Below are 25,765 nucleotides of genomic sequence, written 5' to 3'. Positions count from 1 at the left end.
CACCAAAGCTGTTATTTTACGGTTTTGAAGCCTCTATCTGCAATATGAGGCTAAAATTGTATAATGAATGAAGTAATATACAACACTTAGCTGTTTGATCTTCATCTTCTGTTTGTGCAACCACTCACATGATCCAGCACCACTCACATGATCCAACGGTTTGCAAAATATATTACCCTCACTCTTCCAAATTCTAATGTTTGTAATGACCTTGGCTGAAATCTGCCATGGTTTTCTGCTTAAAACAACCACCCATTAGGGCATGTTTTTTTTCAAGTAGTAGGTTTAGGGTTCTCACAACTTTATTGCATAAGATTGCAACCTCTTTTGGGATGCAAAAGTTTCTAACCTTTTTGAAACTTTGTTTCTTGGTGTTTGGGTTTCTATGGACAAAAATTGTTCTCTTCTTAAAAAAAATTTCTACTAATTTTTGGACCCAAGGCAATATTAAATAAAAAGCTGGTTACTAATCCCTTCTTCAACTCTTGTTTTATACTTTTATTTATACAGATATTTATATTAAAATATTTGAAAATGATGTAGGGTTCCTTTTATGCTTTACAAACAGTTTGTGCTGACAAGCTGTAAATAAAGAGCAACACTGCTCAATAGTAAACAAAAACGGAATTTTGATATCAATAGATTGGCAAAAATTGACTTGTTATGCTTATTCCAAATATAAAACATTCATTAAATTTAATGTTACCCATCAAAGACTACAAGCCTTAGAAAATTTGCCAGATTTTTGAAAAGCAGGGAAAACACCCTTTAAAAGTAAAAGAATGTCAATGAAAATCACGCCATTAGAATTCAGTGTATTGTATAACCACACTGTAGAGGTTTCAAGATTTTCTGGTTTAAACCGACAATATAGTTTATATAGACAATATAGACAATACAAGTTTATATATATATATATATTTATATATTTATATATATATATATATATATATATATATATATATATATATATATATATATATATATATATAAGTTTATATTCGTATGTTTTTATTGCGTATATGAGGGGGCTCACCCCTCGTCGATACCTCGCTCATTACACTAAAGCTTAAATTTTGTCCCAATTCCTTAAGAATGACCCCTGAATCACAAAGGCCGTAGAATAAATAGTTGAAATTACAAAAAATACTTTAGCGTAAAGAGCGAGGTATTACCAGGAGGTAAACCCCTCATATGCGTAATGATTTCTGTTCGTTTTAAGTTTTAATGCTGCTCCTCACTTTCAGTAGAAAAAACTTTTCATATTTTTTTTTAATTGTTTTTTTTTAATTTGCTAGAAAATCCTGCGCCCCCTCCATTGAAAGTCTCTTCCCCAATAAAACGTTCCTCCATTGACAGATCCTCCCACGGAGCCCCCCTTCAACTCTCCACCCAAACCAAAAAAATCCCCCTGAAAACATTTGTACACTTCCCAGTAACCATTACTATATGTAAACACAGGTCAAAGTTTGTAACTTGCAGCCCCTCCCACGGCAACTGCGGCGGAGTAAGTCGTCCCCAAAGACATAGTTATTAGATTATTCGACTATGGTGAATAAAATGGCTATCTCAGAATTTTGATCCGGTGACTTTGGGGAAAAAATGAGCATGGGAGGGGGCCTAGATGCTCCCCAATTTTTTGGTCATTTAAAAAGGGCACTAGAACTTTTAATTTTCGTTAGAATGAGCCCTTTTGCGACATTCTAGGACCACTCAGTCGATACGATCACCCCTGAGGGAAAAAAACAACAAAAAACAAATAAAGACGCATCTGTGATTATGTCTTCTGGCAAAAAATGCTAAATTCCACATTTTTATAGATAGCGGCTTGAAAATTCTACAGCAAGATTCTCTGATACGGTGAATCTGATGGTGTGACTGATGGTGTGATGGTGTGATGTGTGATCGTATGACTTTTAGGGGGTATTTCCCCCTATTTTCTAAAATGATTCAAATTTTCTCAGGCTCGTAACTTTTGACGGGTAAGATTAATCTTGATAAAACTTATATTTTTAAAATCAGCATTAAAATGCGATTCTTTTGATGTAACTATTGGCATAAAAATTTTTAGAGTATTGGTTACTATTGAGTCGGGTCACTCCTTACTACAGTTCGTTACCACGAACTGTTTGAAATGACTCCCCACAATCCGTGGTGAGAGGACTGCAAGTTATGAAATATACTCATTGATTATGTATAATATTTTTTATTGACAAGTATACAGACATTTTTTGGGAGGGGGGATTTTGTGCTTTAAGTGGAATTCCATAGGGAGAATTTCCTTGGGGAGGGAAAGTTTTAGGGGTGTGGGTAATTTTCCAGGTGATATTTTACACTCGGAGGATTTTACAGATTTCCTGTGTGAAATTCTCCTTAGTTGTCTTACATTCTCTTTGCCAACTCAATTTGGGCACCTCTCACGCTAATTGTTTTCCCAAAGTCACCAGATCAAAATTCTGAGATAGCCATTTTATTCAGCGTAGTCAAAAAACCTTATAACTATGTCTTTTGGGACGACTTACTCCCCCACAGTCCCCGCGGGAGGGGCCACAAGTTACAAACTTTGACCAGTGCTTACATATAGTAATGGTTATTTGGAAGTGTACAGACGTTTTCAGGGGGATTTTTAGGTTGGGGGGGAGTTGAGAAGAGGGGAATATGTTGGGGGAACTTTCCTTGGAGGAATTTGTCATGTGGGAAGAAAATTTTCATGAAGGGAGCGCAGGATTATCTAGCATTATTTAAAAAAATACAATGAAAAAATAAATATGAAAAAGTTTTTTCAACTGAAAGTAAGGAGAAGCATTAAAATTTAAAACAAACAGAAATTATTACGCATATGATGGGCTAACCTCATCCTAATATCTCGCTCTTTTTAAAGCTAAAGTATTTTTAGTAATTTCAACTAATTATTCTACGGCTTTTGTGATTCAGGGGTCATTCTTAAGAAATTGGAACAAAATTTAAGCTTTAGTGTAAAGAGCGAGATTCTAACGAGGGGGTGAACCCCTTTGTATACGTAATAAAAACATGAGAATACAGAAGTTCGCTACGTAAGCTAATTTGTAAGTTACGTATATCTTTTACTAATAAAAACATTCGTAAAAAAAATTAAAAGTTCTAGTTGCCTTTTTAAGTAACCACAAATCGGAGGGCAACTAGGCCTCCTCCCCCGCTCATTTTTTTTTTCAAAATTATACGATCAAAACTATGAGAAAGTCATTTAGCAAAAAAAAATAAACATGCAAATTTCGTTTTAATTATATTGGTTATATATTAACTATATTGGTTAGAATTCAGCGTATTGTATAACAACACTGTAGAGGTTTCAAGATTTTCTGGTTTAAACCGACAATATAGTTTATATAGACAATATAGACAATACAAGTTTATATATATATATATATATATATATATATATATATATATATATATATATATATATATATATATATATATATATATATATATATATATATATATATATATATATATATATATATATATATATATATATATATGTATGGTACCAAGAGCTCGGCAGCTTCGCCACCACGCCCCGTCACGCGCCAGGCTTCGGTATATGGACTCTCATCGTTGGTTGTCTGCTAACCGTAGATGTAAGCCTCTTCTTGATGTCAAGACGTCACCACATGTTTTTTTCAGTCACTCTGGGAAAAATACTGTGGCATATCTTATAGCTGGATATTTCTTTGTTCTTCACTTTCATTTCGAATTTGTTCTACTTCCTTGTTGTCGCATGTATTGTAACCACATATCTCTTTAATATTCATATTTGTCTTGTTTTAATTCTTGCTGCCGATTATCTTCGAACCGGATATTTCTTTGTTCTTCACTTTTGTTTTTGACTCGTAATTTTCGCTGACGCAAGTGTTTTAACTGTATCTTAATTTTTGTTCATCATTACTTTAGACTTCTTTCAATACCCATTTGCCTTAGTCTCTCGGATTGGTCAGATTTGTTCAGATCGGATGGGTCTTGTCGCTTTTGATGGTCTAAGTTCTTCATTTGTCCTCTCGGCATTATAGTTACTCGTTTTACTTGCTCTATTTACTCTAGGCATTATGAAAATACTTAAACACCTTTTGTAAGGAGACTATTTACAGTTGGTACTTTATACTTAGCAATGTTCCTTTTGTAATGTCGTATGCGTCATAGATATAAAAACAATACGTTCTCTCATGCTTTTAGAATGTATTCATAAAAATGATGTCACTTACATAAACATTTTTTTCCAAAACTGAGTCTTTTAACGACTTTTCTCAAACTTCTAACCTAAATAGATCGTTATTTTAGGCCAAAAAATCTCAGATTACCAATTTTCACAAAAGAATATTGAGTCGTTTTCAGGAAAAAATAAATACACAGCTATTGCTTATTCAAAATTTGTAAAGTTCATCAACTTTAATGATGCCCATCAAAACTTACGAGCCTGATAAAATTTGCCTAATTTTACGAGCCTGATAAAATTTGCCTAATTTTAGAAAAAAGGGGGAAGATACCCCCAAAACATCAAGTGATCTTCGTGAAAATTACTCCATCAGGTTCAGCATACCAGTGAACCCTACTGTAAAGATTTCAAGCAATGTACAAAAACGTAGAATTTTGTACTTTTTTTGCCAGAAGAAAGATCACGGATGCGTGTTTATTTGTTTTTTAGAGGGGTTACCTCCTCGTCAATACCTTGCTCTTGACGCTAAAGTTTTTTAATAGTTTTAAAAGAGCTATTTATTCTAATGAAACGGTTGTGATTTGAGAGTCATTCTTAAAAAATAGGGACAAAATTCAAACTTTAGCGTAAAGATTAAGGTATTGACGAGGAGAGGGACCGCATTGTATATGTAGTAATTTCTCTTCGCTTTAAGTTTTATGCTGCTCCTGCTTTCACCTGAAAAAAGCATCTTTTTGTTTTTTTTAATATATGCAAATAGAAACACAAAAACCGGACATAAATTTAGCTACAGTATATTAAAATTAAAAAAAGAAACTGAAGTAGAATTTTTGATAACTTATTTTCATTTAGTTCAAGACACATCTAATCACTGAAATCCCAATTTGTCTCATTGCATTTTCCTTTATCAAATTCATCAAACAACTAAACCAAGTAATTTAATCCAATTACATAATGAGTTTGAACTTGAAGAGGTATACATATATCTTTCATCTTGCAAAAGATTCTTCCCATTACTGAAAATCCAATTGATCCCCTCATATTTTTCCAATATTAAATTTATCCAACCCCTATAAGGATAAACAGTGGTTTGATGTTCATTTTGTTTTAAAAGGTCTCTTTGATATTTCCGGATGAAAAGAGCTATATCCCAACATCATCAGTGCATAAAAATATTCTTTAAGAGCTCAACCCCACCTTCAATTCCAATTAGTATATTCACATTTCTATCTTTAATGTTGCTTCCAGACCGTTTCTTCCAGTCCAAAGATCCCTTAGTAGAGGGATGAAAATCTGCAAAAGTTGTTTAATGGCTTTCAAGAACTAAAGAGAGGTTTCAGATTAAAAAGAAATATAGCTTTCTCTTTGATTGCAGTCTGATTTTTTAAAAGAAATATGTTTTTCGCTTTTTTAATCAAAAAGGTTAAAAGAAGCAATAGTAGAGTTGTTTATAAATGTAAATAAAAGGTAGTTGATAATAATTTGTATATTTAAGTTAAAATTTCGGTTTTCCTACAGAAAGTTAACACAGAACTTCAAACTTCAAATGGACATAAACTAACTTCTATAAGACGCCAAACTTAAAACTAAAGAGAGGTTTTACATTACAAAGAAATATAGCTTTCTCTTTGATTGCAGTCTGATTTTTTAAAAGAAATATATTTTTCGCTTTTTTAATCAAAAAGGTTAAAGGCAGCAATAGGGCAAAAGATAGAACAGGAAGAATTGGTTTTTGAGGGGGGGGGGTTGATTGAGGCCTGGAAGGGGAAACTCCTCCTTCCCAATGCGGTTTATTTCCGCATTGGGGAAATAAACGCCAAACTTGTTTGGCGTCTTAATTAACTCTTGGATTGCAGTCTCATATTTGAAAGAACTATATTTTTGCTTCTTTTTTTTAATCAAATAAGTGAAAGGAAACAATTGCAATGATTTGTTTATAATTGTAAATAAAAGGTTGTTAATAATAATTTGTATATTTAAATTAAAATTTCACAGTTTTTTTCACAAAAAGTAAAGACAGAGCTTAAAAGTCAAAATGGACATAAATTAGCTTCCATAGGGTGTCAAACTTAAAACGAAGAAAATATTAGAGCCAATTGACGAAAACGTTTGGGGGGGATGTTAAAATTCTTTTCTATTCATTTTTGATGAAATCACAAAACATGTGTTTTTAAATTATAGGGGAGCATTTAGTTTTTGCATTTCATTAGCAGTGCAAAAGTGCTGCCTAGGTAAATAGTGAAGTGAGCTCAATGTATTATTTATTTATTATTATTTCTTTTGTTTATTTGTCACCAAGGCCTTTTGTATATAAGGGGTTGTCGTAGAAACTTTAGAAGGGGCTGATTCGACTGGAAATTGGGAGCTCTAGGGCTGTTTTTAAGAGTCAAAAGTGATTGGAGGGTACAAAGCATCCCTCCCACGAATATTTCTCCCCTAAGGACTTCCTATGAAAATTTTAAGATAGTTATCATTTTCAACATAGTTGAAAGGTCTAAGAACTATGTCTCTGGGGATGAAACCCTCGCCCCACCCCCTTTTCTAAAGAAAAGTAAAGGTCATATTATTCTTGAGGTCAGAAGAAATAGAAAACTATAATAACTAAAACTCGAAATGACCAGAAGTTACTATTAAACAATAAATGAAGCCCAAAACGAACAGAAATTAAGTAAACAATCATAACAATATATATATATATATATATATATATATATATATATATATATATATATATATATATATATATATATATATATATATACATATATATATATATATATATATATATATATATATATATATATATATATATACATATATATATATATATATATATATATTTATATATATATATATATATATGGAGTATTAGTTGAGGTAAGATTAATTTAAATTTATGTATTAAATGTATTTTCTTGTTCCCGACTCTGTCAAGTTTTCTCTGTGTCGGGAATTTAACATGTTGTGTAAATATGGTATTAATATCAAACCTTGAACCTTGTAAGTTACGCAATTTCTTCATTGCTTACATATATTACCCTATTTGTTAATGGGCCTATTTGTTGCTATTTTTTGTGAGGAAGGAATTTTCCAAGGGAAAATTTTACACAGAGGGAGGAGGAGGGAATTTCCTGGCATGATTAAAAAATTGATGTGAATTAACCAAACAATATATTTGTTCTAATGAAAGTAAGGAGCAGCACTAAAGCTTAAAACCAACAGAAACTATACCATATCTGAGGGGTACTTCCCTTTCGTCTACCCCCACTCTTTTCGCTAAGGTCAGATTTTTGTTGGAATTCTTCAAGTAATACTGCTCATACACAAGGGCCGTCGAATTTGAATAAGAAGTATTTCTAAAGAACCTTAAGGCTTCAACGTGAAGAGCGGGGGCTGAGGAGGTGGTGGTCCCTCCCATATACAGAGTAATCTCTGCTTGTCTTAAACGTTGTTGTTTTTTATTTAATTACCAAAAAAGAGACGTCGATCATTAAATAGCGAACAGAAATTGAATGAAAGAAGTTGTCTAAAAAGAAGTAAAAGCGAAACTAACAACAGAAGTTAGTTGAAATATACATATATATATGTATATATATATATATATATATATATATATATATATATATATATATATATATATATATATATATATATATATACATTGTATATATATATATATATATACATATATACATATATATATGATATATATATATATATATATATATATATATATATATATATATATATATATATATATATATATATATATATATATATATATATTAAAAAGATATAACAAAAATATAACATAAAAAAAGAAGGAAACCCTGAAAGTAACGGCTCTATGGCAAGAAGGAAGAAAAAAGAAGAAATATTTAGTGAAATATATTGCCTCTGCACAACTCAGCGTGAAAAAGGGGGAAGAATTTAAGCATGTACAGTTTTTAACGAAAAGAAAAGAATCTAAAGTTAAAAGAAGATAAAAATTCAAACCAATATTTACAAAACTACTCTATCTAAAAATTGCGAAAGTAGAAAGCACAAAAATCAATAGGCCACTTCTCTCAGCAACACGAGGCAACTAACAATAAAATAATAAAAACAATTGAAAAAAAAATTATTCTATTGACTAATAATCCTTTTATCGTCATCCAATGGAGGTTTTAGCTGCCAATCTCAACTATAGAAATTATTATGAATGAATAAATAAAACCTAAGAATACTTAGAAATTAAGAACCTAAGAAATTAAAGGACCATAATGGATTCAAACTTAAGCAAAAATTAATTACCATAATAAAGAGCCTCGCTACTACTACCCCATCGAACAACCCCCCTCCCCTCTAAAAGGCTAGATTGTAATTTTTCAATTTACTGAAAATAATATTTAGATTTTTTTATCATTAAATCTTAGAAATTAAAAGTAATTTCTCGCGATAGAATAATCAAATTCTTTCAGCAAAATACATATCTGACTATCAGTTGAGTTTTACCATTTAAATAGGGCACTTATTTTCATTAATCTTTTTTCATTTTAGTTGAATTTCATTCAAATGTATGAAAAATCCATAATTTAATCAACTGGCAATTAATATATACGGAATAATTAGAATTCTTTTCTGTGAATAAAGATCGAAATTTAAACCTTAAATGAGCAGGGCTAGTTTTTGTAATAGATAAACCTTAATAACGAATAGAAATTACAATCAATGAATAATTTAAGCCTAAAATGAAAATATTTTACTAATAAGAAGATCAAAGTTAAATATAAAGTATGACTTTAAAAAATGGATATACCAATAAAGTGTACTTTGAACCTCAGGAAAGGTGTCCATTGTCTTTCTTACAAACAACGTTCATGTTTCCAAATCGTAACAATTGTTTAGTTAATAATCTGATTGATTGTGCTTTGGAATCTTGTCACTAAATGATTACTTCTGGTGTAGTCGTTATTTTATGCTATCCAAGCAAGTCACCGATTTGGACATGTCTTCCTTCTTCTCCTATGCATCAATCTTCCCTAGATTACAATTTTTGCATCATCTCCATCTTAACATCTGCTACGGTCATGGTTAATAGAATTATCTAAGAGATGAATTTGCTTCTCTTCAGCTAGAACTATTTTCCATCCCTTTTGGAAATGCGATCTATTCAGAACGGAACTGATTTTGGATTTCATGGTATTCACTGTTCCTCGAGACATCAGGCGAAAAATTGAGCTTTACCGTAATAACTGGATTAAAAGTTCTAAATGAGTCATACTAGAAATTTTTAAATCCGAGATACTTTTCTCCACTTCATTTCTTTCGTAAGTTTTTCTTTCTATTTTAATCTCAAGAAAATAGTATTGAATTTTTTCAGTTTTGTTAGCGTAGAGGCTAAGCGCATTAAATTCATTCACCAAAAACTGAACTGCCAAGTTTTTATTAAAGAGTTATATTTTAAAAAATTATTTAATTACCATTACTTACCAACAAATTGACTTTGCCTCATTAACCTAAATAAACTCAAAACTAGTCCTGCTAAAGACTTGTAACTGCAAGCATGTAAGAAGTATTTTATTTCGGAAAAGTCAATGTTTCGAGGGATATAAATAAAGAAACATGAACCATATGGAAATTTTTATTTATTAAAATGATAAAATTCAAGCTTTCAGGAAAAAGTCATGTACCCACAACTTCACTCCCTTCGTACGTGACCACCTACTACTTTCTTTTTTTCTCTGATCCCTAGAGCCAGGCGTACTGCCACCGGTGATTATTATTGAATTTGTAGACTTTTTCATATATTGATATTGTTTTAGACAATCTGTGAAGCAAGGTGAGTTTTTGACATGTTCTTCAAAATAGCAGTTCTAACGGTCACGCGTGGTCCTAATTCAAAAATTTGGTCAAACAAGAAATTAGAGAGCATAGAGGTTGGCAACATCTTTTAAGAACATTTTGAACTGCAGCAAAAAAGCTCCCCAACTCCCCATTATTTCTCATGTATAACTTTGGTAAAAAAGAAAAATAAAAAATTGCGATTTGTCAATAATTGAAAATCACAATAACAAACGTGATCACAAGGAAATGTGTGATTTGCCAAATATCTCACAGGTTAACCTTTTTTTTTGGGGGGGGGGATAATACAACATAAAGTATGTTCTTAGCTTAGGGAAGCTTAAAAATTAGAAAGCTTATGACACTAAAAATTTTGTAGGTCTAATTGTTTTTTTTCTTTTTACTGCTTAGTTTGTTTTCTTTAATTCACCTATTCTAATAGATCTAGTTTGACCCTGAGATCAAGCAGGGAGTCCATTAGAAAATTTCTTACAAAAGTTTGCCACTTGAGAAAAACTTAAAAGCCAAGTAATTTCTAACTCTACCGTCTAACAGAAAATAGCCTATAGATTTGGGTCTGTTTTTCACAAACCTTCGACATAAATAGATACCCGGCACCCCTTACATTTGCATCTGTCAATATGTATGGCAAAGATTAGCCACACTGTTAAAATCTACACAGTGTTAGCAACACTGTTTCTTTGAAAAAAAAAGCTCTTCATGTTCTCTAAAATCCAGGATTATAAAATGAATTAAAACTATTTATATAGTGTTAACCAATTCCATAGAATTTGGAAGTTAAAGAATCAGCTGTCGTAATAGTAGTTCGACTTTAATAGTTCTTTGTGAAGTATTTTCTTTCGTTTTTATAGAAAAAAAAATTGAAAGTAAAGATCGATGACAAACCGAATCCGGGCATACATTATGTTCCATAAGAGGTCCTAGGCCTCTAGGGCTCCTAGACCCTTCTACCAAATAAAGTTCATCTACCTCAGTTTTACGCGTGAGAATTGATTTATCTCTATTTTTCAGGTATGAACACTCTAGCGCGATATAAAATTACATTTTTTACAACAATACTTCAGGAATGAAGCATTTTATTTAGTTGGCTTTAACAATGGCTTTTTGTTTAATTTTTCAAAAGTAATTTATAATGATGCCAAACTACATTTGTCAAATTTAGTAGTTCTTTAAATTCCAAAGTCTTCGAAAAACCTTTCGAGATTTCGTGTGAAATTTTATAATTTTTGGAAGAAATGTAGAAATTTTCGTGCCGATGATCACAATTTTGCATTTATGTAGGCATAGTTTACTTACACCAGTCAAAAATACGTAATAATTTAAAAAAGAGGTGATCCATATCTTTTACGTAGTGTGGTAGATATAGCGGTACTTATGTATTATTGCGGCAGCACTCGAGTTTATGCTTTGTATTAAATAAAAAAAAAAACGTGAAAAAAACTGAAAGTTTTTTTCAACTGAAAGTAAGGAGCAACATTAAAACTTGCAATGAACAGAGATTATTCCGTACATGAAACGTACTATCCCCTTCACGACGCCTCGCTATTTACTCTAAAGTTTGACTCTTTCTTACAACTCTACTTTAAAAAAAATAAAAACTTTAGAGTAAAGAGCGAGGCTCTTTACGCAAAATTCAGCCTGAAAAGTTCTCTTTAGCATTCTTTCATTTGAATATTATTTTAATCTCTAATCAATTTTTCAATCATTCAAGAAATGCCCTCTTCCGTGGAAATTATTTCCCGGAAATCAAAACACGCTAAAAAAAAAAAACCCTTGGGTAACTCCCTGAAAACATCTCCATATGATAAATTTGGCAAAGAAAACGTAAGACAATTACAAGGAATTTCGTATAGTAATCTGTCAAATTCCCCCAGTGTAACATTTGCCCTGGAATATTCACCCCCCTCCCATATATTTCCCTCCCAAGGAATATTTTACTCATGAAAATCCACCCGAAGCACAACCCCCCACCCCTCCACCAAAAAATGTCCGAATACTTCGCAATAATAAATACTATACGTAAGCAAAGGGCGAATTTCATAATTTAAATGCCTCTCCCCACGGACTGTGGAGGGTCATTCTACCCCTACAGACATAGTAATTTGATCTTTCAACTATACAGGAGGGCCTCTAGGCCCCTTCTCCCACCCAATTTTTCCCCCGAAGTCATCCGGTTAAAATTTTGAGATAGTCATTTTGTTCATCCTCAAACAGTTCTTGGTAACGAACTGTAGTAAGGAGCGACCCGGCTCAATAGAAACCGAAACTCTAAAAAATGGAATTTTGATACCAATAGTTACATCAAAAGAATTACATTTTAACGCTGATTTTAAATATATAAATTTTATCAAGATTAGTCTTATTAGACCTGAGAAAATTTGCCTTATTTTAGAACATAGGAGGAAACACCCTATAAAAGTCATACAATCTTAACGAAAATCACACCATCAGATTCAGCGTATCAGAGAACCTTCTTGTCGAAGTTTCAAGCTCCTACCTACAAAAATGTGGAATTTCGTATTTTTTGCCAGAAGACAGATCACGGATGCATGTTTATTTGTTTGTTTTTTATTATTTTTTTTTTTTTTTTGGTCCTAGAAAGTGAGTGGTCCTAGAAAGTCGCGAGAGGACTCATTCTAACGGAAATTAGAAGTTTTAGTGCCCTTTTTAAGTGACCAAAAAAATTAGAGGGCACCTAGGCCCCCTCCCACGCTCCTTTTTTCCCAAGAGTCATTTTATTCACCACAGTCGAAAAACCTAATAACTATGTCTTTAGGGACGACTTGCTCCCCCTAGTCCCCACTGGAGGGGCTGCAAGTTACAAACTTTGACCTGTGTTTACATATAGCAATGGTTACTGGGAAGTGAACAGACGTTTTCAGGGGAATTTTTTTGGTTTAGGGGGACATTTGAGGGGGGTCTAAGTGGGAGGATATTTTCATGGAGGAACTTTTCATGGGGGAAAATAATTTCAACGAAGGGAGCGTAGGATTTTCTAGCATTATTCGAAAAAACAATGAAAAAAATATGAAAAGTTTTTTCTACTGAAAGTAAGGAGCAGCATTAAAACTTAAAACGAACAAAAACTATTACGCTTATGAGGGGTTTACCTCCTCGTAATACATCACTCTTTAAGCTAAAGTAGTTTTAGCAATTTCAACTATTTATTCTACGGTCTTTGTGATTCAGAGGTTATTCTTAAGTAATTGGGACAAAATTTAAGCTTTAGCGTAAAGAACGTATCGACGAGGGTTTAACCCCCTCATATACGCATTAGAGCATGCGAATATAGAAGTTCGTTACGTAAGTTAATTCGTAAGTTACGTACATTTTTTACCAATGAAAATGTTCTTAAAAAATTAGAAGTTCTAGTTGCCCTTTTAAGTAATCAAGAAATTGGAGGGAAACTAGGCCTTCTCCCTCGCTCATTTTTCTTAAAATCTCCCGATTAATTGCAATTCATTAATATGCAAATTTCGTTTTAACTATTTATGTACGGAGAGCCAAGATAAAAAAATGCACTAATTCAAAAACGTCCAGAAATTAAATAAATTTTTTTTTTTTTTTAATGAAAGTAAGGAGCGACATTAAAACTTAAAACGAACAGAAATTACTCCGTATATGAAAGGGGCTTTTCCTCCTCAATGTCCCGCTCTTTATGCTAAAGTTTCTTACTGTTTTAAAAAGTGGAGTTAAAAGAAAGAGTCAAACTTTAGCGTAAAGAGCGAGCCGTTGAGGAGGAAAAGCCCCTTTCATATACGGAGTAATTTCTGTTCGTTTTAAGTTTTAATGTTGCTCCTTACTTTCATTTAAAAAAAAACTTTTTTTTATTTAATAATTGAAAGGCGCAATAACTATGCCTTAGCTGTTAGCACTTTTAAAAAAGCTTGCTAATCTAATTCAACGGTTCCTGTGTTTCAGTAGCCATTCTTAAAAATTGGGACAAATCGCCAAACTTTAGCGTAAAGAGTAAGGTACTGAGGAGGGGCAATCCTTCATATACTGAATAATTTATATTCGTTTTAAGTTTTGATGTTGGTTCTTCCTTTCAGTTGAAAAACTGAAAGGTTCGTTTTTCAAATAATGTTCGTTTTTCAAATAATACAGGTAAATCTGGCTCACCCTCCAAGAAATATATCCCCACCCTCACGGAAAACTCCTCCATGGAAATATCGTCAAACTTAAAGTACACCCACCTCCCCCCAAGCTCCCTATGGACAGTTCCATCATAGCTGCAAATCTCCCTCCTCACAAAATTTCTTGCGGACAATTCAGTCTGAAAAATTATCCTTAGCATACTTTCATTTGAAAAAGACTTTTTCAAATGAAAGTATTTTTCGGATTGACTGGCTTCTCGATCTCTTCGAAAATGCCCCCTTCTGTGGAATTTCTTCTGGAAATCAGAACAATCGGAAAATAGCCCCCGAATATTTTATCCGGCAGATCTCCTTATACAAAATTGAGTTGGCAAAGAGAATGTAAGACAATAAAAAAAATTTCGTATAGAAATTATGTCAAATCCCCAAGTTTTCCTGGGAAATTCACCCCCCCCCCCCAAGGAAGATTCTCACAATGGAAAATCAACCCAAGTACAAAATCCCCCCCCCAAAAAAAAATGTGTATACTTGCCAATATCAAAAACTATAAGTAAATAATGGCAACATTTCATAACTTACAGACCTCTCCCCACAGACTGTGGGGGTCATTTTACCTCTAAAGACATAGTTATATGATCTTTCAAATATACAGAACAAAATGGCTATCTTGAAATTTTTATAGCATAACTTTGGGCGATGAATGAGTGTGGGAGGGGGGCCGGTTTCCCTCCAATCTCTTTTGTCTCTTAAAAAAGGCACTATAAGTTTTAATTTCTGTTCGAATTAGTCCTCTCCTGGTCTTCTAGGACCATTATTTCGACACAATCACTCCTAGGAAAAAACGAAAAAAAAATGAAATAAACACGTATCGGTGTTCTGTCTTCTGGTAAAAATACCAAAATTCCACATAATTGTTTATAGGAGCTTGAAACTTCTACAGTAGGGTTCTCTGGTAAGTTGAATCTTATGGTGTGATTTTCATCAAGATTCCTTGACTTTTAGGGGGTCTTAAGATCTGATGGGTAACATTAAACTTTATGAATATTAAATATTTGGAATCAATATAATAAGCGGATTAATTTGATGTATCTATTGATATCAAAGTTCAATTTTTTATAGTTTCTGTTACAACTGAGCTGAGTAGCTCCTTACTTACAGTTCGTTACCACGAACGCTTTGATAACCCTATGCAAAACACACTGAATAGATCAGATGCAGCTGGTAAATGATCAATATCGGATTACATTTTGATAATTAATTTGATAACTAACGGTATATGTGGTTTGGTACTATAACACTGCCACTTCAATTTGCAATATCTGTCAAAGATCATTACATCAACCATTTATTGTAGGAATAATCAAACATCATCATCTAAATGCAACATTGGGAGCGACAGATCAAATGATTAAAGGATACCTTGGTATATACCTCTTCAATGGTATAATATAATACCTTTCGCATATTTTACAAATACCAGTTCATGATCAAATACTAAGACTTGGCTAATGCATACGACAAATACCATTTCGCGCGACTGATCCTATTTTCACTGACCAACAAGCAATCAGACCATGAATCAGTCTAAATGATCATTTGATGTTGATAGAATCTGGGAATATATTCAGAAAATCTCTTGTAATCGGAAATGTCTTTTCCTGAAAATTAATGACAGTATGTAACGACTGCTACTGAATTCGTGTTTGTAAGCTTCATTTAATTGTCTTTGTCAATTTATATAAAGTTAACACAAAAATACAAAACATGGTGTAAATACTGCTATAGATAGAAATTCTAAACTCACTAAAGAATCATTTAAGGGGCTAAAAATTTCCCTTTCCACCCCTAAAATTTAAAAAATCACGTTTAATTCTGAACACTTCTTCACAAATGGGCCTTAAAAGGAACTTGTTTGCAGTTTAACCATTTAGAAGGAGATAGACCCTTGAGAATAGAATTTCTGATTGCACCCTTGGTTGTGCTGGATTGATAATCATAAATTGAAAATGATTCTCGGTATATATTTTCCTTCGTATAAATTCCACATATTCACATTCTAATTCCTAAATGACTGTAAACGCAATTTTCCACCTAGTAACTTTGCATAATATTGCCAATTACATAAAATTTATAATAATAAATGACGAACATGATGAATACGAAACATGAGCGGCGGTCTCTATTGCGTTTATAAATATTTCTAGTTATCAATGCACCTTTACTTCGTCTGTTCTACTGATCTGTTAGTCTATTTTATTATACTGTTTTTCTTTGTTATGTTAGCTTTGTTGTGCTTGCCATTGTTAAGTTATGTGTACTTTTGTTTTTGCTTTGTTTATTAATTTTTCTCTCTGTACTCCACTGTTTATACTTTTGTAAGTTTGTGGGTAATAAATATTATTATTATTATTTAGACAAAGCTATTGACTTTTGGATGCCAAATAACTTGGACTTAATAATTTAAATTGTTAATAATTTGTTAATAATTAGTTTTAAATAAATAAATAATTTGGACTTTTTCTTAAATGAATATAAACTTCCTCTCCTTTCTTTGTCACTTGATGACCCTGTACTAAAAGTGTGTAGTAAAAATTCCCTAACAAACAAGAATCAACTCATTGAAGGAGGTACCAAACTAAAGATTCCCATGCAATATAATCCTCGTTTAATTTAAGCCCGTTCAATACAATCCATCCAACTCGACCGTTCAACACAAAGACACGTTTAACACAAATTTCATGCCACTCAGCCCCTGTATAACTCAACCCCCCTTTTAAATCACCCATCCCTATTTATCTTAACTCCTATTAAACTGAAGCCCCACTCAAACTAACCCCTTTCAGCTCAATCCTCCTTAAATCAATAGTATAATTCAAATCCGTAACTCAGCCCGTTTTGTCGGATGTGATAAAAGTTAACTCGAATGATATAGTCTTTATCCATTGGTTAATTCTTATGTAAGGTTTTTTTTTTTTAATGGTAATACTATTTGATTAGCTTCAGTGTTCTCATTTGAAATAACTCTATTTAGCTTCTGTGTTGCTCAGTCCAATATAAAATCAATTGTGTATTTTTTTATTTCTTTGTTTTAGATTTTGTTTAATTTAAGGTTAGTTTAAATTTTATCTTTGTACCTTCACGTCGAAGACACCTTGTTTTATACAGGAAAAATATTCGTGTCTTTTTAGTTTGTCTTTTTCTTCCATTGGCTGTAGCCCCATTTGTTTCCTTCATCTTGAGATATTTTTTTCTCTTTGTTTTGTTAATACCATTCCCTCCCTCTTTTTAAGAAAAACAATGATTTATCCTTCTGTCTTATATATTTGAAAGTAGTAAACAATTTCATGAGAAGGGGAAGAACACACTATTGAGTCTCGATGTTGCAACAATAGCTGTGACTTCGATTTGCCAGTAAGCGCCACCTCTACATCACCGCTACTATCAACGCTGTGACGCTACTTCTGATGTAATAATTGCTACCATTACTATTGCGTCACAGCCCTCGTCTCCCAAATGTCTGGATCTAGTCCTAGGCTTTATGCAAAACTTGAAAGATTTCGTTTATTTGTCTTATTTTTTTTGTATTTAGCATCTACAGTAGGGCCTCAACACCAAATAATGTCAGTTAAACAAAATAAACTAATCAGTAACGTTTCGTATATTGCCTAGGGCTGCACTGAATCGTTAGGAAAGCTTGGATACAGTTACGTGGTAAGGATTGTTATATTTGGAGAGAGAATTGGATGGTAGATCGAGTACTATGTTTATCTTTCAGATAACGAACTAATCGAATTTACCGAAAAAACCTTAAAAAGCTTGATTTCAAGCTTACAATTAAAGCTTAAATCTGGTATCATTATCAAAGCATCAAATGTAACCTTGAGCTTAGGGCATTTCAATACAAGTTGGAATCTCCGAGCAAAACAAGAGGCAAATTTTCAGTTTCTAATCAGCACTAGTCCAAACTTATTCACAGGTCAGTTCAAATTAGTGTTTAGTCCAACAAGGGTTGAATTGAATCAAGGTTGAGTTGCATGGGTGTTGACTTAAATGAACTTTGGTTAAACGAGTGTTCAGCTGTAGGGGGGTTGAGTTAAATGAGGTTAATTCAAATGGAGGTTGAAGTGCATACAAGTTCAGTTGAATGAGGGTTAAGTTGAATTGGATCAATTTGAATAAAAGTTATCAATTTAAGTTCAGGGGGGGGGGGTTATTTAAGCAGAGGGTTGAGTTAAACAAGAATTGAGTTAAACACGTGTTGAGCTAGACGGGGATGCTTTGAATGATTGTTGAATTTAATAGTTTGGGTTGATCAAGTTAATTTAATTGAGGTAAAGTCACAGAAAGACCCAAACTAAAACTCCGTCTTGCATTTTTCGCTTCATCAGCCGGTAAGGAGCGTCCTGATCCGTAAAAGCTTGTCCAGGGCATCGCATTAATTCGCTGGTGTTTTTTGCAATTTTTATCAGCATACTATCGTCTATAGAGCCTTTTGATCCTGGGTTGGTAGCCTCAGCTAGTCACAGGGGAATCTTTGTTTCAACTCCGATGCAAGCAACGACTTTTGTCCTATGATGGCATAATGGATTGATCTTTGTCTAAAAATAAATGACCCATGATATAATACCAGCTACTGTAGGGCCAACGTAAAAATTTTTGAAGTCGAGAAGCGTGGTTAATAAAGAAAAAAAATGTAGGTAATCAATCTTTGGATAATTTTTTTATTGTCATTCTAGTGTCTTTATTTTGAAATTTTATTCAGTATTTCTCAATCTTACCTAAACTGGCGATAATAGAGATACCTGTCAAGAAGGTAACTAGTGCAATTGTCTTTCAACGAAGGGTTGAAGGGTATACTAAAAGTGCCTCTTATAGGGGAGGGGAATAAACCCATTTTTAAAAGATAAACCTCCCTGTATGTTTCGGCAAAATAAATTGCTCTTTGCGAGCGTTAGTCATGAGAGAATATTTCAAAACCGAGATCACCGAAGTTAGTTTACCTTATCGTTAAAAAAGCTCCCCTAAGCTGTTTCAAAGATACACACATTAAAAAAAAACAAATTTAAACATTTGTTCCCTGAAATTTTACTTTTCTTCTATTTGAAACAATAACTACATAAAAAGTCCACAAAAATACATCTTCTTGCGGAGGAAAAGGATGCAAAAATCGCATAGGTATTTTTTTCTTATTTTGTCAGATCTTAAAAATCGCTTACTTAAAAATATAGAGCATCAGAGCATGTAATTTCCTCTCTTGCCCTTCTTGAAAGGTCTTGCTATATTGGAAAACATCTTTCACGATTTGGGAAATTTACTGAATCATTTGGGTCATTCTGAACAGTCCCAAAATCGCTTTTACTGTATCTCTTTTCTCCATTAATGTACTGAGAGACATTTTTCGCGGGAGAAGAGATTTATATTGTATGGTATATAGCTAGCTTAAATAGTTGACACTTTATTGCATTGGATCTGATAAAGAACGATTGGAAAAATCCCAGTATTATAATGTATGCATTTGAACATCCCAGCCCTGAAAACTCAGGGATTGTTATTGCTTTTCTGGTACTTGTTAAATATCCAGAACACACTCAAGAAGTGAAATATACCAATGAAATATACCAAATATGATGAAAGTATAATGCTTCAGTAACAAAATTATAGAAACTGCAATAAAGAATTATGGAAAGCAGGCCGCCTAGGACGCATTATATCAAGTACCTAACCACATCCAAATATTCAACATTTTATCAAATTTACCTGCATCGTAGTTTATTCACGGAAGAATAATCAAATTATAACCGCATGTGAGAGACAAACAGATTTACTCATCAAACAAAGCAAACTTCTTAAGTGTGTTCTGGATATTTTACAAGTACCGCTTTAACTATATTATTGGATTTAGCCAAAAAGGAAGCCAATTCCACATAATTTGTGCCAGCAACTCTAAGTCGTTTTTTCATATGACAGAAAACTTTTTCTATATTAATCAAGAATCATTTAGCAAAAATAGCTATCGTAGTTACTGCTGATGTCGCATCTAATTCATGCTCCCTTTTACATCATTATAGGCGCTAAGTACGATTTATTACACTACTAAAAAAAAAGAAATAAACGGATTATTGAAACATTTAGCTTTGCAGTGCACTTGTTCAAGCTTGTTCTTGTGGCGTCTGTTTGGTTGACTATAGCGGCGAGGGGTAGTAGGAAAAGGTGTTTATCACTCAACAAGACGGAGTGTCCAAACTTACACGTCAGATGGCCCCTGCGTTCCTTAAGGGCTGGGATTTGTACAGCAGCGAAGGAGATTCATAAGTGACAAACTTGGTACCTAGCATAATTTTTAAGACATTTTTTGCACTGTTACAATTTTGTCGTTGAGATAGTCGATGTTATTCACTTATGGCAAGCAAGTTCGAAGGTGGTGCAACAGATTTAGGCTAGCCCGACAAAATCTGTAAATACTATGAATGCTCCAAGAATTTGCAATTCCTTTCATCCAATCTGACAAAGGACAAACCTTATTGAAACTGCGGACAACCTGACGAAAATAAAATTTCAAAAGGAAAGGGAATATGTGCTGTCCATCTTCGACATAAGCCGTATCCAGGGGAAGACCGTATCCATGGGAGGGATCAGTGGGTTCGAACTCCTCGCTAACTTTTTTCGACTCTTAAAAACGTAACAAAAATGTATATAAACAAATTATTGATGCGTTTTTTTTGAATTTTTTGTAAAAAAAAAAAAACTGTAAAATACCATCTATATAATCGGTTCTGTACAATCTGTAAAATACTATGAATGTTACGAAAATTTGCAATTCTTTTCATCCAATCTGACCAAGGACAAACCATCTCAGTGAAATTTATATAGATAGTACCTGGTGAAAATAAAAGTTCTGCTTTTCAAACTGGCCATGTTTTCCGTCAATTTCTTGACCTAGTTAAGTCAAGCAGACCCCAGGCTTTTTTCCGGTGACTTTTTTTTTACCTGTCTTAATGTAACATTTGTACAGAATCCTTTGTAGGCCCAAAACTTACTGCATTTTTTTTCGAAAAAAAAACGACTGTCTTCGTTGATGGACGTTCACAAGCTCTCTAGCAATTGTTTTGACTGTCGTTTTTTTACCATCAAACTGAAGATTGAACAACAGCTATTATCAGATTGAAAACCAAAATTGTACTTAAAAAACTCTACTGTTGGATGATTCAAACTTGTTTTCGGTTGACCTAGGTCGATCCCGGTGCTTAGCTTGAATAAATTTTATATTTAATTTGTCGCGAAAACTATGAGCGCAAAAACCATGCGTATATCTATTCGAAATGCACGTTGTTTTCTACGCAGTTTGCAGAATTCAAAAAGTGGTGTATAGCATGACATGAACTTTATGCGACAAGAATTTCAAAAATAAAAATGTTTGATTTTTTACTGACGATTTTCTAGTTGGTAAAAAGTCTTAAGCAAAAAATGATATAAAAACTGGGAAAAAGTGACCGTGATATCAAATACATCATTTTCAGATTGTGCACATGTGTAAGAAAAGATGATATAATGTTTAAAAAAAAGAAAATTTAGATATCGGTTTAGTGCATGACCACATCTAAGGGAAATACTAAAAAAATTCTGAAAACTACTTTAAAACATTTTACTTACTAAATACTTACTTATATCATTCCTAAAGATTACTTATCTTCACATTACTATCCAATCCCTTACGGACAAACATATACAGCCCAAACTACAGATAGTTTTTGTATTTTCAACATAAAAACTCCTGTCTTCTTATTGAGTTAACTGCAAACGCTGAACATGTGCTGCGAAAAAAAAAACCGTCACGGTATTGAAACACAATGGGCATATTTAGTTTAGGCTATATGTTTGTCCATTAGAGGGCGAAGGTAAAATACTCCGGCCTTTATGAATGACGTAAGTGAGCATTTAAGGATACGTTAGAGAAGTTTTCAGAAGTTGGAAGGGTTTATACCCTTCAGAAAGGTTCATACCCTACATCGATTCCAAAATTAATGATGAATTCTCTACATACATTGATTAAAGCAAAGTTTAAGCCAATATTTCGGCTATTTAACTAATATATGTCACCAGCTAAATATAATGTACAGACCAAGACAAAGAAAGTATTAAAAAATCTTATTAAAATTATTAAAGTATTAGTATTAATTGTTAGTATTAAAAATCTTATTAAATTATTAAACTATTAGCATTAATTATTAGTATTTTATCTTTATATAAATATTAATTATTATATTTATATAAAATATTAATTATTAGTAAAAACCTTATTACTTATAGCATTAAAAATAAAGTATTAAAAATCTACTGCCCTCAAATTATGGAGCTTTAACCTTTAGAGAGTTTGAGGGGGCAGTAATCTTGCTCTTATTTGGGATAGTTTATGTCCCTTTTAAGCTTGACTTTATCATTAATTCAATTTCTGTTGGTTTTAGGTTTCATTTATGCATTCATAGTAGTTTTGCATGCTACACTTGCAAGTTTGACTTGCTTTGTGATTTTATTTTTACTCCTTTTAGGTTATTGCTATTTGCTTTCAGAGAATTTCAGCATTATCCAGAAGTCGCGGAGTGACAACTTCTTTATCAAAGTTCACCATGGTGGTTAGTAATTGAATCAGGTGTTGATCATTTGATTGAACAATAAACGGTGTTCACCAAGTTTTTGAAAATACCAATCTTTGAAGGAAAGAGAATAGGTGCTGTCCATCTTTAAATAGGCGTTTTAACTCAAGAAGTAATTTTTTACTTGATTTATAAATTGCCTTTCGTTCTATTTAGACTTGTAAACAAACTAAACGTTTAATTTTAGATTGCGGACAAAAATTATTAACAAATTAATATCTACGCGTTCACCTATTGGAAGTCCAAGAGCCAATTTCATCCGCAAAAGTCAGAGTTTAAGAGAAAAAAGAGGTATGATTTAAATAATACGGTAAAACAAAACAAAAACAAACAAACTTTAGATAATGAAAATCGATCATTTCGACTCCACGTTTGGGAGTCTTCACCAATAGGGAAAAAAGTTAAAGTTAAATTAAATGCAATATGTAAAGAAAAAGAATAATAAAAAAAAGAATGTGTGGTTAAAAATAACCACACATCTTTTATTTTTTTTTTGTTTCTTTTTTTAAATGTATTTTTCATTTTATCTTTTTCTGCATATGTTGTGTTTGGCGTAATGTAGCTTTAATTTTTTTCCCCCGTTGATATAAGCTCCCGAATGTGGAGTCGAAACATTTGATTTTTATTATTTAAAGTTTTCTTTTTTTTCTTTCACTGTTTTATTTAAATTATGCAGATTTTCTCTCTCTTGAGTTCTGATAATGGAAAAACAGATTGGTTTAAGAAATTGTTTCAGCAAATGTCAACTGTAACTTGGAAAAATTAGTCAATTTTCAATAGATTTTTTGGGTCTTTGAAACCTCTTGAGCTATGAACGCATATATTTTTATGGAGAATTTCAATTATACAAGCTGTAAAGTATCGAATAGAATGTAGTCTATAATCGAATAGTGTTGTGCGACAAGTTTTATTCAATCCTGCATTCTAGGGCTATAATAAGAGAAAGGTTGAGATAGCTAGGACACGTTGTGCATATGAAGGACGACAGATTACCAAAGATAGTCCTTGTTGGCCAACCGTCTAGTTCCAAACGAATTACAGGTGGTTCCTGAATAGGGTGGGAAGATATCGTAAGGAAATATTTAAGGAAAACGGGAACTTCTTGGAAGAGTATAAAGAGGGGTGTTTTCAATATAATGAGACAGAGGAGGAGCGTATACGGTTATATCGGCCTCAGGCGCCTTGGTACTGGAGTGAGTTGTTAGTAGTAGTAGTATCAATAGAGTGCAATAGAGGAACAACAAGTGCTTGCGTTTTACGTCAAAAATGCGTTTTGCGTTTTTACGTCAGCGACAAAATTTTGAGTCGACTCAAGAGACCCTTTATCGGATTTAGCTGAAGGCCTCGCATCTTCTCAATTTTTTTCAAAACTAGGCAAGTAAAGTTACACACCTCTGTTAAATATATTTGAAGAATGGCTCCCTCAGTTTAATTTTGACGCCTTAAACATAGATTAGAGTCTTTTTTCCATTTATTTAAGAGCATTAAAATCTTGTACGTGAGTATTTACGGTGTGTTCTCAACTTAAAATACAGCAAACAATGTTTCCTTGAAGTCTTTATATACTTTTATGTTGACAAGGATGGCTCCGTTCCAGTGCTAGCGTCGAGTCTTAGTTTTCTGAATTAAATATTTAAAAAAAACTCGAATTGCAACAAACACTAACCGAAAATCGTTTCTGGTCTTACATATGTCAGGGTCATGACCCAGTTCAACGAAAATTCTGAATACTCTTGCAAGGAAGAAACGATAGTGAAAAGACTAAAGCCATCACCTTAACCGCATTGTCAAATAGATTGGGTTTGGTTCATTTTGTAATGCAATTTGTTGTTCAGTAAACAGTTCATTTAATTATCGCCTGGAATTTTTATTTCTTGCAAATGCTCATTTTAATTGTTTTGAATAAAATTATATTCTTTTTTTCCAACTTTCTTACGAGTAAGGCGAAATTACGTCAATGTCGACGCCAAGCTAAAGGTCACTCTGGTTGAGTATGACCCCCTATGACACCTAAGGTGCTAGAAGAGCTGCTACACAAAATTCAGGTAATCCTGTACAAAGTTGCCACCTCTTCCCATATAAATATATTCTATTCTTTCTCGAACACAAGGCGCTACAAGGCACGTTACACAAAATTCAGGTAATCCTGTACCAGGTTGCCATCTCTTCCAATGCAAATGTTTTCTATTCTTTCTCAAAAACAAGGTGCTACAAGGCACGCTACACAAAATATAGGTAATCATGTACATTACTTTTCATGACCTGGGCGGAGCAAATAATCATCAAAGAATACTGAAATCACCCAGGAACAAGGGAAGCGCAAGGAACCCTTTACCTATTCCCCGCAATTTGCGGGTAAATGAATACCCACGGGTACAATAAGGCACTTGCAGGGGGTTCCTTCCCCTCTTCTGCTAGTTCCCAGTAAAAAAAAAAAAAATCAGACGCACCCTATAATATGGAAACAAAGATGCTACTATATGAGATTGGAAATATAGATGGCGTGACAGTCTACCTGGGAAAAAAGATTGAACTGGTGAAAATACCCAGACAGAAAGATCTAAACTAGGAATTGGAGAAGATCTGTCAAATACTACTTAACTATAAATCTACCTTTAGACAGTAGACATCAGTATGAAAATAACCTCAATATGAAAAGTAATGCAGTAGCTTAATCCTATTAACAGCAAAGAAGCCAATTCAGCCACAAAAGCCCAGGAAATATCATAGATGACACTCCAATTCCGTTGACAATTCCCGCCCCCCTCCAGATAATTCACCTTGAACATCTCCAAATACAAAATTGAGTTGGCAAAGAAAAAGTAAGACAAATAAAAAGAATTTGGTATAGGAATTGTTTTCAAATTTTCCAGGGTAAAATTTCCCCTGGAAAGATCGCCTTCGGAAACTTCCCATGGTATATTCTCCCCCATAGAAACCCTTCCTCTGCAGAAAATCCACCATCAAAAAAATATTTCCCT

The 25,765-nt window shown here is 33.0% G+C and overlaps 1 protein-coding gene across 1 annotated transcript in view; it reads right to left on the bottom strand.

Annotated features, from left to right (window-relative positions):
* The window catches only part of LOC136027625 (hemicentin-2-like), a 255,202-nt gene extending 229,717 nt beyond the window's left edge, over positions 1 to 25,485 (bottom strand). The window contains exon 1 of the mRNA XM_065705042.1: positions 25,398 to 25,485. The gene's annotated coding sequence lies outside the window, so the exon portion shown is untranslated. The remainder of the gene's footprint in view (positions 1 to 25,397) is intronic.
* Between the last annotated feature and the right edge of the window lie 280 nt (positions 25,486 to 25,765).

The sequence above is a fragment of the Artemia franciscana genome, chromosome 5, assembly GCF_032884065.1.
Source record: "Artemia franciscana chromosome 5, ASM3288406v1, whole genome shotgun sequence".
Classification (NCBI taxonomy): domain Eukaryota; kingdom Metazoa; phylum Arthropoda; class Branchiopoda; order Anostraca; family Artemiidae; genus Artemia; species Artemia franciscana.
Note: the sequence above shows the minus strand (reverse complement) of the source record. Positions and strands in the feature narration are given on the sequence as shown.